We start from the raw sequence: 15,143 nt of genomic DNA on the forward strand, positions 1-15,143 counted from the left end.
CCGCTGACTCACCGTCATCATACGCTTTTGGCCACCGCTTTAATACGCTTTTACGATTCGTTTTGGTTTCGTTCAGTTCGAAGGCTGGACCTCAGCTGGGCCTCTGGGAGGCACGTTGAGGAGGATCCAGCAGGCGGCGCAGTTGGAAGAGGCAGCACGGGGAGGAGGGCTTGGGGCCACGGGCACCGCGATCAGCTTGTGCAGGAGACAAGCGGGGATGGGTGACAGAGGTAAAGGGAAGATGGGGATGGGGATGAGATGGAGCGAGCGACAAATGTAATGAAGTAGCTTTAAGGCGGTGTTGGAGTACACGTCATGGCGTTACGTGCCGGCCGCTCGACCCAGCGTTGTTTTGTTTTCAACAGACGCGGTACACGGAAGTATGGACGTATTTTGCCATCCGGGCCGTCCGCCGACCAGTCTGGACCAACTATTTAACGAAAAAAAAACATGAGAAAGGGCTTTGCGGGCATTCAGACCATTGTCAAGCTCGATTCTGACTATCCTGGTCCATCCAAAATCCACTCCCTTATTCCCGTCCCTTCCTACCCAAAGCGTTCAATGCCATTCTAAAGCATCGGTGTCGCATTTTTGTTGGCTCAGAGCGATGCGACCTCTCACAGGAGCTTCAGTAAGAGGCGCGCCGTCCGCGGTTTCCTGTTGCACGCGACTCCTCCGCATTCAAATGATACGTTGTTGTTTCACCTCCCTACATTAAACATGCACGCGTGCCCAGAAACCTACTCCGGTGCCATCCGTCCATTCGTCTGCCGCCCACTATTAACCATCCCGACACTTGCCTGCCATCCATCAGCTATTTAAATTCCAACCCCAGCAATAGCTGCATCCATCCTCCCCTGCACCCTTTCTCCTTTCCGGACCACACACGCCATAGCCTCCTCGAACTCCAAACCCATTTGGGACAGCCTCTCGTTCGAGCAGAAGACGGAAGTCGTTGCCATTGCTGCCGGCTGACAAACGGAGGCAGGCGTTGCGGATGTTTATTCAATGTGTGTTGATTGGATGGCAAGTTTCAGTTTTATTTTTCTTTCGTTTATTTCATACGATAATTTTAGTTGTATAAAAACATTAGGACGGTGTTTCTTCGTGCCACACGTGTCACACTTATCATTTTGCAAAATTAAGATATTATTTTAAATTAGATTATTGAGTTAGAATATTAAAAAAAAACTGTTGCAACCCACGGGCCATTTTGCTATTCTTTATCTTTACCTAATTAATTATTAATTTATTTTTTTTAATAATAAAGCAAATTGGGTTTCTGTCGTCCGTCATTATAATTATCCTTTAAATTGGTAAAAATTACCCACCAATGCCACCCGTAAGTGGGAAAACGATTCAGTTTTTCGGAAAAAAATCGCCGCCGCCGTGGTTGTTTTATAGGGCCGCGACAGTTAAAAGTTGCGGAACTACGGGTGGCCGAGTGGTCGTAGATCGCTCCTCCAGCGATGAGACCTGGCTTCGTTCCCCACCTTCCACATCTATTTTATCTTTCATTTCTCACACATTTTTTTCATTTTATTTTTTTGTCTTTTCTTTTCTCATTCTGTTTTCTTTCTTCTTTCTTCTTTAAATTAATTCGGGATTTTAATATTCCAAAGTTGTGACTTTAAAAAAAATCTTTGAGAAATCATAAAAAATACAGATTCAAAAAATGTTGGTGGTTTTGCAAAAATGTTCGCAAAATTATAAAAAAAATCACAATTTGGAAAAAATGGTTGGAAAATAAAATCATGTTCATCATTTTGACAAAATGACTGTGTATTGAAAACATATTCGGGAATCTGAAAAAAATTCCATGACATTTAAGAAAATGTTCACAAAAAAATTGTTTTTTAAAATTTTCTCCAATTTTTTAAAAAAGTTCATCGACTCAAAAAATGTTTATTGAGTCAAAAAAAATTAATGAATTCGAAACTGGTTCATGCATTTAGTTTTTTGTGAACAAAACTAATGTTCATGATTCTTTTGAGAAAATAAAAAATTTCAAAAGAAAATGTTTGTCGATTCCGAAAACTGTTCACTGATTCAAAAGTATTTTATGTCTAGGATTTAATTAGTTTTTTGTAAGTCTTTATATGTCTTGGCGTTGGGAGTAGTTCGTGGTCAACGAGATTTCATTTTAAAATTTTAAACATTCCCTTGCGCAACATAATGACAAGTGTGGCATGCACTGACAAACTCATAGCTAAACCTGGGTAAACGTCGGGCCGGGCCGGGCTTCGGGCCGGGTTTGTAAAAGCCCGACTTTCATTTCTCAAGCCCGAGCCCGGCCCGAAGCCCGAAATACTCCATATTTTCAAGCCCGAGCCCGGCCCGAAATCAAGCCCGAAGCCCGAAAGCCCGACCCGAATGCTGTTTTTTAGTACGCGCACGTGCAAGCCCGGCCCGAAGCCCGAAAGCCCGGCCCGAAATACGGAAAAATTAAAGCCCGAGCCCGGCCCGAACTATCTTTCGGGCTGCAAAACAAAGCCCGAGCCCGGCCCGGGTTTTTTGGGCCGGGCCGTCGAGCCGGGCTGCCCATGCCCGGGTTTACTCATAGCCTTGGGATTTATCACGTCGAATGCATTGTGATCACGTGGACATCGTGACCATCATCGGGCTCGGGTGAGAAAAAAATGGCAACATGGTGAGCCACTGTGTTAAAATAGAGTATGCTCATATATCAGGATACTGAGTCATACTTTTGGTTAGCCATAATTTTTTGTCTTCCGTTGCAATGCATGGGCATATTTGCTAGTAATCTCAAACTGAATACCAAAGACTCCGGGCGCATACACATGTTTTTCTTGTACTTAATCTGTACTTCTGTAGCACCCACTCCGGATGCGGAAACATGTTCTTTTAACGAGGATTCCTTATGCATAACCGTAAACTGATATTAGCGAGCCTATTCGACTCTATTCTCGGCTATATCTAAAAATTATTGCCCGCTCTGACCTTGGAACTATGGAGACACTAACATAATCTGAGTAGACCTTAACCACATGCTTCCAATTTCTAAATCCCACAATTTATGAGACCTGGGTTAGTGTGGACTCATAGCAATGTATCAATTAGACAGAGCCTTGTCATTCTGGTTCACGACGACATGGACGTATATCATATGTTCTCTCTTGCTTTCTATTTTATAGTTGTAGCTTCCACGACAACAAGACTAAATAGTAGTGCTTCATTCTCTTTGAAAATCAACTACACCGACTAGAAGTTGAGACATGTATTAACTGAAGCAAAATCACTCTGTCTTTATCGGGCCAATGTGCTAATGTGCCCAGAAATTAGACAAGAGGGGAAATTTAGTAAGTCACCGGCTCTGAAAGCATAAAAAACAATTTGGTATTTAGGCCACTACTCAGTTTTGAAGAGCTATTTCTTCAAACAAGATAAATATGTCAGTTTTTTCTAAACTGTAGGATATCATAATCTGCTCTGCTAGCTGTAAATTGTAGGGGGGTAAGTAGATTACTGCTATTGTTTAATTGAATTAGAAGCATATGTTGCTTTTTATTAGGAAAGTAAAAAAGAAACTATTTGATGTTGGGCATATCCCTGTGGTAGTGACAGTTTTTTTAGTTTACTCACAAGCGTCAGATATTTTGTGATGAGAGAAGTTGGAGAGTACCTAATAGGTTTGATGCACTATTTTCATTTGCTATGCTGGGGAGCTATGAAAATATTGTGATTGCAGTACATATCGATTTACAATGTACGGCACCATTAGGTTTGCTCCTATTATTTCCTTTGAAGTTGGGTTTAGTGCTATTTGTGTCCTTCACCAAATATGAAGTCTTTGGAGCTTGCCAGGGCATACATTTTATATGGATTGCTGATTATAAGAGGTGATGGTGTGGTTTGAGCTTTCATGTTTCTGGTTGGCCTTGTGCAACTCAATCGAAAACAAATGTAAGCCGGTCATTGTGGACATTGTTAGTACTACATGACGGGTCCTGTATTGTGCAATTAAGGTTTTATACTGGAAGTAAGGAATATTGTGTGTTGTTGACCCAGTGTGTGTCGTAAAAATATATAATCATATTAACTCAGGATCCGCAACATATTTCAGCGATAAAGGTGTGCCTTCATATAGAGACTGTATGACAAGTGTGGTCAACTACCACATTTTATGTTTACATGTTCCAGCCTAAAAGATATAGAGACTGTACGGCAACTGTGAACGACAAGTGTTGTTTTTCCTGCCTAAAATCATCTGAATTATGTATATTCCTTTTTTTTTATGAAAGAACGATCCTATGTATTCATGAAGGTGGAAAGAGCGACGAATGGAAGAACAAAGCACATAACCAAAAATGTTTCACACACAAAGGCATAGGAGACTGCATGTCTCATCTTCCTGCTATTTACATGTTAGACACTGAGACAACCTTATCAGCTGCTCTAAGCTCCCCTCTAGGCATGCTTGCGCACCGGACAGCTCGGCGTGTGCATTTGTAGTAGCTCTTATCAATGGTTTCAGCTCTGCTAAACCAACAATGGGTTCAGTTCTTTCCTTGGTCTTAAGCTACCGTGATTTGATAAGGAATATATACCAACAATTTTTGTTGGGTTTACTTGAACCCAATGTCAATAAGCTGGCTCCGCCCCTTAAGAGGTAGGAGTATATCTTACCAAGCCTGTAAATGTCCCTTGCAATCACTGCGTTTGTGAGTTGTTCTGGAATTCTGGATTCAGAAAGGTGCCTCTGGTTCTCCTAATGCATAACATGTACAGTCTGAAAGATAGATCCTTTTGAAAACAGATACAGAGAATTAATCATGCTTTATGGGAGCACACGGGAAGTTTTATTTTTGAAAATTTACATATGAAGGTTACAATTATGCATCGCTCAGGACTAGCAGTAATAGAAAAGGCACCTGGTCCAGCGAGCACTGCTCCCTATCCGATCACAGTTCTTCCAACTAAGCACGACAGCTGAAGGCGCTTCTTGACCATCTATGTCGATGGTCCAGACTACGACCCATAGCAACGCATGGGCACATTTACTAGTCCAAACTCAAGCCCTGTGCCCTCGAACGAATGAAAGGACAGACATCTTTCCACTTCGCTCTCTCTATCGCCAGACCGCGCACGCCTCTATTTATACCCCTGCCCCGACTCCATTGCAATTCTCACTCCCCCATACGCGTCTGCTCTCCTTTCGCTCATCGCTTCCTACCGAACCTGCGAGGCTAACTAGCTGACGAGACGCACCCTCCCTCCTCCCTCAAAACGCACACGCTTTCTTCTCTCACCGTCGGAGACCGGAGGGACCAGCCGGCTGGCTCCTTCCCCACCTACCCCGGTAAGACATACGTATGATCGTGCGGGCGTGCGTGCGGCACATGCTTGCTCTCCGTCTTTTGTCTCGATTTGGTTGCTTCACCGTATTGTTTTGGTTTTTGGGGCAGGGATTGGATCTGGTTTCTGCTTTTTTCGTTTGCTTTGCCGATTGTGTCGGCGTGTACTTCTTTGATGCCATGCAATTTCTCCAATTTTTCAGCGGGTTCTGACCATTTGATCATGGACCTTTTTGGTCTTACCTAGATGGTGTGGGTCGAGCCAGCTGGTTGAAGCGTGTGTGCTCTTGGATCTTTGCCGGGGCATCGTAGCCTTGGATGAATGACAGCCGACTGGGTAGGGGGGTGGAATCACGTGTTGTGTGTGCTTTTCTTTGTTCTTTCGGTGTGTTTTGGTCAGGGATCTTGCGGTCTCACCTCCATGGTTGGCTGCTTCGCCGATGATTTGTCCTTGTTTGAAAATGTGTTAACAAATTGTTGATTTGCGGCATAACCGCTAGACTCCTGATTTCGCAGTTTGATTGCTACATTTATCTGAACTCCTAATTGACATATCTACTTGATTCCAAACTTTATAGGGGGATTATGCCAAACTCTGCACATTTTGCGGGTACTGTAGGTATGTATGCTTACCTTGCTATTTTTGTTCCCAAATTTTAGACATTAACTTATTCATGGAAATTCTTTAGTTTATGCAACACTACACTTCTTCATATATCAAAGTACACGTTCATAATATTTTTATTTTTATTAATTTGATATGCAGTGTACTATATGAGGATATGGATCGAGACACCATTGTTATTTATTCGTATATTTGCCATCTCATGCATTCAACTAATGAAGCATAATTAGCTTGGGTGGATCAAAGAATGAGTAATTAAACATCAGCCATGTTAATATTTCTATGTATGGGTTTCATCTGATGCATAGATACTTGCATTGCATTCAGTTCTTTCAATGCATCCAACATTTTTTTTCAAAAAATGTGTCCAACATTCCTATTATCAAAAAGTGTAGCAAACATTTTTTTTCGTTTTTAGGAATAAAGAGGCGCCAAGCAATATAGAACTGCAAGCAAAAGCCAGTTCACACAAAAGCTCAAGTTGATGGGGAAAGACGGGTTATGCATTTATACATCTAACACTCCCCCTCACGTGTAGCTCCCTCGGGCCTAAATGTGGATCGGATATGAACTGCAATTTTTATTTTTAAATTGCGCCAGCCGGATCTTAAACTCAAGACCTCTTGGCTCTGATACCATGTAGGCCTAAATGGTGATTCATGTAAGCTGTAACCTATGGGCAGGGTCGACCAAAGCAACAATTCTCATGGTCCTCAACTCGTAAGTTTGCTCGGAAAATTGTGATGGGCTGCTACTTCTGCTGTAGGAGTACCTTCCATCTGTGTTGGGTAAGATCATTGTTGAGGAAATCGTTAACTGATAGCTGCTCGGTTGGCTGGTGAGTAGGGATTAATCGGCTAATCGGTAAGTTAATCGGTCATTTAATCAATTAATCGGACGATTTTTCAGTTTATCGGCTACTCGGTAACCCTACGAGTAGGGATTAATCGGCAAGTTAACTGGTTAATCGGATGAATTCTTGAATAGGGGGTAAGATTTGTATAGAAGTACCTCAACAATACGTTGAGCTAATTGCTCATGGTCTATATCATCATTAGTGCATCCTAGGGTATTCTGAAGTGACAAACCTGTCATATGACTGAGCATACCAGCGGAAGTAAATGACAGCTTTAGATCTTCCATCTTTCCTCAAATTCTGGGTATCGTAGACTGGCCCACTTGAGCAAGAAGTAATATGCCTCATCTTCAGATAGTAACATCATGTCAATACTCGAAAAGATGGCCTCGGTCCCAACAAGAGAGATGTTCATCACTTCAGCTTCGAACTTACGAAAATCCTTGTATTTGTCAGCAAGGAATTCCTTGGCTGGCTACACATACTACACTTTGTACTTCAGCAACCATTAAAGAGGAGCATGGATGGTCTAGGTATAGCAATGCAAATTATGTGGTCATAGGCAGGCTTGTGAGCAACTGACTGCAGTGCCTCATGCAAGCAAGAACCTCAAATTTATCGGCCGCCATCAAGATGTCGAGCAGAAGAATGGGCTCAATTGTTGTCAACTTTCCACTATAAATGAATCTTAGAAGCTCCATAAGGGAATTTTCCTCCGAATCAGCAATCCTAATTCTTGGATGCGTCTCATCGGATTCTTTCATGCCATTAGTGAAAAGCTTTAGAAAGAAAGGACTTATTCCATCGAGAATAAGCGAATACATAAGAAGGATCTTTAGTGTTAAAACTGGAGTACCTGCCATTGTTGAGGAGTCAATTGTATGTCCTTTATCAGCTTTCTCGTCGTTGTTGCTCACCGAGGTTGGGGCAGATCCTCCTCCGGCGAGGACCTCTATCTGCAACATCAAGTTAGAGAACTTCTCGGAGTCGAACGCGCACCCGACGTCAGGCTCGAAGCCATACATCCACGCGTCCACCAGCATAGCCATGGTCATCGTCGCTTCGACCTTGTCCATGTGCTCCGGCTCTGCCATCTCCAGAATAGGACGGATGCGCGGGGACAGGGTAAAACCTGACCTTGCCGAGGTTGAGACGAGAGCGACCAGATCTGAATTTTTTCTACACCCGAGTACATATACATTTATACGTCAACAAGAAAAGCCTCATAAGAGGGATGATGCGTTCATTGAGGAGACAAATGCTACCACAAACATTGGTCACCAGGAAATTGCCAGCAAGTGACCAAAGAGAGTTGATGCTTGTCCAAATATAAAAGAGAAGGCAATTGACTTATCCGAAGAAGGTTCGTTTGTCAAAATAAAGGAAAATCAAACTAAAGAAGAAATAGAGGCTATTAGGAAACTCCTCGATTTCATCCTACATGGTAGAGATGGTAATGTACCACCGTTTGAAATGTCCTAGAGTGATGGTGTCTCCATGACAGCTCTTGTCATGCCCTTTGATGATGAGATGGAAAAGCACAGGAAAAATAGAATACGCAGTCTGAGGTTTGTGCAGATCAAGGGTTGGGCAATTTCTGGGTACAAAGAAGGCACTTCGCTAATTTGGCTCTCAATAGAGTTTGCTGACTGTAAATGTGTGAAGCCCATAAGAAGCTATGGGTCTTATTTTGACCATTTCAGTCTACAAGCTCGTGTATGTGCTGAAGTTTACAGGAAGCTAGCTAGATCGATCGGTGGAAATCCCTTGCTGAGTGTAGAAGAGGTGCTCACTAACTCTGTTCATTCCATAAATTCAAGTAGAAGCTTCAATGGAATGGTGAGGAAGGGCTTTGTGATCTCCGTGGGTGATTTCATTCATAACCAGCTCACTGCACTGGATCATACATCAAACAATGATGATGAGATGGTGTCCACGCGGCCTTCTCTTGTTGCACTAAGAAATCAGTGTAAATCTACGGTGGGATTCAGTAAGCCGGCAGCTTTGGCCTCACATGGAACTCTGGCGATCAAGGATGGGCGGTGCAAGGAGGTGCAGGTGACCGAGTATGAGGATGAAGAAGAGAAACTTGCAAGGCTGTTGCGAGAAGAGGAAGAGTGGAAAATGAAGAAGATGAGAGCCAAGAGTGGAAGTTCATGGAAATTTAAAAATGCCTACACCAAGATCAGTGAAGCTGAGATTGCCAACGACTACCCACTGCCCGCATACTATACACCATGCAATTTAGAAATGGATGTGTACATGTTTGACAATAATGATGGCATGCCAGTAAGAATACTCAACAAGTGGGTTCTATATAATTCAGACTCTAGATTCATGCCTTTGGAGGTCATCCCCATGAAACTAGGTGCTTACAATGATATAGTGATCTTTGGGTCTAGTTGTATGAGAGATGATGATGGCATTTTCTGTTCAATAGTTGACCCAGCAGAGTCATCTTCTTCCTCGAGTACATCTCACCAGGAACATCAAGGGATTCCAATTTATCTAAGTCCAGTGAAGGAATGGGCTGTAGAATTTGGTGGCTCAATGATCTACATATCTATTCGAACCGACATAGCTTGGTAAGTACTCATGCAGCTCTAATCCATTATATATATGAAACACCTGTTACAATTGCTTGCCATGCATTCAGATCTTATCTTGTCTTGAAATTTGCATTTTCTTTATGCATGAAATATTGAAATTCCTTCATATAAACCTCCCTCTACTTACATAGGAATTTTAATTTTGTCATGAACAAGTTACGCAAGCCAACGAAGTAGTATGCGCCATGGTGTGACACTATCCTTCAAACTGCAAGACTGGTTGTCTGGGTCATCGCCATTTTAAAAGAACAAACTCACGCTTCAATGTTTCTTTTGCTGATGTTATCAAGAGGGTAGCGGAATTTGTGAGAGGGCATCCTGCATTCATTTCAACAAATGCAACACTTGTTGAAAGATATGTTGTGGTGCATGGACAGATAATCCTTCAGCAGTTCGCAAACTATCCAGAGGAGTCTATTGGGTGGTGCGCATTTTTCACATGCCTTGTAGATGGTATAAAAAGGGCACACAAAGCATGTGATGAAGAAGAAATCTCAAGTAGCGGGAGGATAGAATTTGAACCCAAGTGCAAAAATGGCCCCAATAACAAAACAAACACTTATCCGTGCGACAACCACAAAGTTGAGCAAGATATGTGGTGGTTCCTATGCAACCCATTTTCTGGAGGACTCAATGAAGGGAGACAAAAATGATGAGCCCAAAGAGTTTGTGGAGGAATAAGAACAGAATGAAGAAGATGCTGTTGAAGGGGAGGTTGAAGTTGACAAGGAACATGTTTCGAGGACGTCGCCGTCAACAAGGTCTAGAAACCGATCATCAGATGGTTGTGAAGTAATTGAGTGGGAAGGTCAAACAGTTGGAAATACACCACTAGAGAAGCTTTATACAAAAGTGTGAGAGTTGGAGATCTCAGTGTTGTTGTTGGTGGAACGGTCAAATTAGAAGATTCAGGAAAAGACATTATGTGTTTTATTGAGTATATGTACGAGACACATGATGGCACACAAATGATTCATGGAAGAGTTATGCAAAATGTTTCACATATTTTTCTCGGTGATGCCGCAAATGAAAGGGAGGTGTTCTTTACCAATGACTGTTTGGAATTCAAAGTATGTGACATGAAAGAATGAGTGACTGTCAACTTCCAGCTGATTCCTTGGGGCCACAAGTGTAGAAAATAGTAGTTAGAAGCTATTAGGGTGGAGAGCGACAAGGTGGAGTATAGGAAGAAGAGAGATTTTCTAGCATAGTATATTTGCAAAAGCTTATATTGTCCAGAGAAAGGAGCCTTTTCTCCCTCCTTTATGAGAAAATGGGTAATGGAACTGGCACTTGTAGTTCTTGCGACGGGCGAGAAGTGGTTGGTGATGAATTCAAAATGCTATCAGAGACAAGCTTTGTCCTCAAGATATCAGGCCTGAGTTTTTCTCTCCTGTCGAGGGGCATGGGACCTATAGGGCTGGAAGAAATGTGGGCCTGAAGCCCTATGTGGTATGCCATTTGCAGTGTATCAATGCTGCTCCTACTTGATCTAAGAAAGCTAATCCGAAATCAACACATGTGAGTGTAAGAAGGCTACACAGGCCTGATGACCCACAAGTATAGGGTATCTATTGTAGTACTTTCGACAAGTAAGAGTGTCGAACCGAATGAGGAGCAGAAGGAAATGACAAGCGGTTTTAAGCAAGGTAATTTCTGCAAGCACTGAAATTGTCGGTAATAGGTAGTTTGATAGTAAGATAATTTGTAACGAGCAAGTAACAGTAATGGTAGCAAAAGTGCAGCAAGGTATCCCAATCCTTTTTGTAGCAAAGGACTGGCTGGAATGGTCTCTTATAATAAGCAAAGCGTTCTTGAGGGTACATGGGAATTTCATCTAGTCACTTTGATGATTCGCGTTCATTACTTTGATGATTTGATATGTGGGTGGACCAGTGCTTGGGTGTTTTTCTTACTTGAACAAGCCTCGCACTTATGATTAACCCCCTCACAAGCATCCGCAAGTACGAAAGAAGAATTAAGATAACAATCTAACCATAGCATTAAACATATGGATCCAAATCAGTCCCTTACGAAATAGCGCATAAACTAGGGTTTAAGCTTCTGTCATCTAGCAACCCATCGTCTAATGACTACTCCACAATGCATTCACTTAGGCCCAAAGATGGTGAAGTGTCATGTAGTCGACATTCACATAACACCACTAAGGGAATCACAACATACATATCATCAGTATATCGAACGAATATCGAATTTACATGATTACTCGCAACATGACTTCTCCCGTGGCCTTAGAACAAGGGCAACTACTCACAAATGATATTCATCAGTCTCAATATCAGAGGGATATTAAATATCATAATGGATCTGAACATATAATCTTCCACCAAATAAACCATATAGCATCAACTACAAGATATAATCAACACTACTAGTCACCCACAGGTACCAATCGGAGGTTCCGGTACAAAGATTGAACACAAGAGATGAACTAGGGTTTGAGATGAGATGGTGTTGTTGAAGATGTTGATGAAGATTGGCCTCCCAAAGATGAGAAGGTTGTTGGTGATGACGATGGCTTTGATTTCCCCCTCCGGGAGTGAAGTTCCCCCGATGGAATCGCTCCATCGGAGAGCAAAAGTGCTCCCGCCCAAGTTCCGCCTTGAGACGGCAGCGCTCCGTCCCGAAATTCCTCTCCTTATTTTCTTTCTTGGTCAAAAGACCTTATATACCAGAAGATTTGCACCGGAGGTGGGCTAAGGTGCCCACTACCCACCGACGCATTCTTGGAGGGTCTGGCACACCCTGGTGTCTTGTGGCCACCTGGCTGCCCCCTCTGGTAGTTCTTCTCTACAATATTTATTATATATTCCAAAATAATTCTCCCTAAAATTTCAGCTCATTTGGTGATGTGCAGAATAGGTATCCCTGACATAGCTTTTTCAGGTCCAGAATTCCAGCTGCCGGTATTCTCCCTCTTTGTGTAAACCTTGCATATTATGGGAGAAAAGGCATTACAATTACCCCATGATGTGTTATAAAGCATAAAAAACTTTATAAATAACAGTAGGAAAACATGATGCAAAATGAACGTATCAACTTCCCCAAGCTTAGACCTCGCTTGCCCTCAAGCGAAAGCCGATATCGAAAATCATGTCCACATGTCTAGATATAGAGGTGTTGATAAAAACAAAATAAGGACATAGTAGCATCATGCTCATTATTTCAACAACAACAAACTTTATCATAAAACTTTATCGTATAGCTTCTCATGAACAAGTAACAATTCATCACAACATCAAAGTAAAAAGCATAAACATTATTGAAAACCAACAGACTATGTTTTCAATCAACTTTGCAACTATAATTCATCATATTTTCAGGAAGGGTCTCGTATCAGAGCCTCTTGGCAAGTCCACATACTCAGCCATCATTTAGTCTTCTATGATTGCTAACACTTACAACATATATATGAGCCAAATGTTTCAACCGGACACATAGACAGATAGGGGCTTATAGTTTTGCCTCCCAACTTATTCACCTCAAGGGTGAGGTCAGTAATAATAAATCATGTTCACTCATATCCAACCGGATATATGTGCCTAGATCTTTCCCCACCACATGATGCTTGCCAAAGAGAAAAATAAAAAGGAATAGAGGAAAATACTTTGACTCTTGCATAAAAGTAAAAGATAGGCCCTTCACAAAGGGAAGTAGAGATTGTCATGCGCTTTTTAGTTTTGTATGCAGAATCTCTTAATGCAAAAGAATGTCACATTATATTGCCTCTTATGATAGCAACCTTTATTATGCAGTATGTCGCTTTTATTACTTTGCCATCACAAGTTCGTACAACACTTATTTTCCATTACACTAAAGGATCAAGCACATTTAGAAGCAATTTTTATTGCCTTTTTGCACTGATGACAACTTACTTGAAGGATCTTACTCAATCCATACGTAGGTATGGCGGACTCTCAAAACATGAATTTTGGTTTAAGGGTTTCGGACGCACAAGTAGTTTCTCTACTTAGTGCGGATTTTGGATAGCAAAGATATTGAGCAAGCACCACATGTTGAAGGATCTATGACAATATAGCTTGTGTGTGAATATGAACAAACGTAAATCATTATGTTGTCTTCATTGTCCAACGTCAACAATTTGGCATATAGGACATTTATTGGGGGCTCACAATCATAAAAGATATCCAAGATAGTGTATTTGCATGTGAATCTTCTCTTCTCTTATTAGTTCTTTCATGAATTTCATTATTGACCAATGCTATGTTTGTCAACTTTCAACAAATTTTACAACTTATACTTTTCCTTTTGTGATGACATTACTTACCATAAGATTAGCATATGATCTTTTTCAGTATTTTCTTTTATTTTTATTGAAACATAAAAGTAAAGAAGCAAAAACTCAAACTAAACTTTATTATATAACTCTCACTCGATTACATAGATAGATAGATCACGAAACTAGCACTCGAAAATAGATCATACTAAACTTTTATTCAAGTAAATCATGAAATAGCTAAGGATCAAACTAAGATAGGTATAGGTAATAAAGTGATGGTGATACGATACCGGGGCATGTCCCCCAAGCTTGGCACAAGCCAAGGGGAGTGCCCATACCCGTGTACTCAAGTCTCCTTTGGTGATGAAGATGGAGGTGGTGATGAAGAAGTAGGGGCATCACACTTCAGCATTAGTACGTACTCCAATCTACGATTGATGTTTTGCTCTTCCAACAAAATAAGTTCACGAGTGAGATATTTATTCTAAACACAAACCATTTCAAAAGCCTTGAAGGCTTCGATTTCAGTGGGGAGATACGTCTCCAACGTATCTATGATTTTTTATTGTTCCATCCTATTATATTATCTGTTTTGGATGATTTATATGCATTAAGATGCTATTTTATATTATTTTTTGGGACTAACCTATTAACCTAGAGCCCAGTGCCAGTTCCTATTTTTCCCTGTTTTTGAGTTTCACAAAAAAGGAATACCAAACAGAGTCCAAACAGAATAAAACCTTCTCCGTGATTTTTCTTGGACCAGAAGACAACGAGGAGACTTGGAGAAGTCGGGGGAGCAACGAGGCGGCCACAAGGATGGAGGGCGCGCCTAGGGGGAAGGGCGCGTCCCCACCCTTGTGGGCCCCTCGTGCACCTCCTGGCCTAATTCTTTCGCCTATATATTCCCAAATATGTCCAAACCACCAGAGGCATCCACGAAAACACTTTTCCACCGCCGCAACCTTTTGTACCATGAGATCCCATCTAGGGACCTTTTCCGGCACCCTACCGGAGGGGGATTCGATCACGGAGGGCTTCTACATCAAATCTATTGCCCTTTTGATGAAACGTGAGTAGTTTACCACAGACCTATATGGGTCCATAGCTAGTAGCTAGATGACTTCTTCTCTCTCTATGATGCACAATACCATGTTCTCCTCGATGTTCTTGGAGATCTATTCGATGTAATACTTTTTTGCGGTGTGTTTGCCGAGATCCGATGAATTGTTGATTTATGATCAGCTTATCTATGAATATTATTTGAATGTTCTCTGAATTCTTTTATGCATGTTTTGATATTTTTGTAATTCTCTTTAAATTATCGGTTTGGTTTGGCCAACTAGATTGGTTTTTCTTGCAATGGGAGAAATGCTTAGATTTGGGTTCAGTCTTGCGGTGTCGTTTCCTAGTGACAATAGGGTCAGCAATGCACGTATTGTATTGTTGCCATCGAGGATAAAAAGATGGGGTTTTC

At 41.6% G+C, this 15,143-nt stretch overlaps 1 pseudogene; it reads right to left on the bottom strand.

Moving 5' to 3' along the window:
* Positions 1 to 6,597: 6,597 nt before the first annotated feature.
* On the bottom strand, positions 6,598 to 7,890 carry LOC123115125 (BTB/POZ domain-containing protein At2g46260-like; annotated as a pseudogene).
* Positions 7,891 to 15,143: the final 7,253 nt, after the last annotated feature.

The sequence above is a fragment of the Triticum aestivum genome, chromosome 5B (assembly GCF_018294505.1).
Source record: "Triticum aestivum cultivar Chinese Spring chromosome 5B, IWGSC CS RefSeq v2.1, whole genome shotgun sequence".
In the NCBI taxonomy this organism is placed as follows: domain Eukaryota; kingdom Viridiplantae; phylum Streptophyta; class Magnoliopsida; order Poales; family Poaceae; genus Triticum; species Triticum aestivum.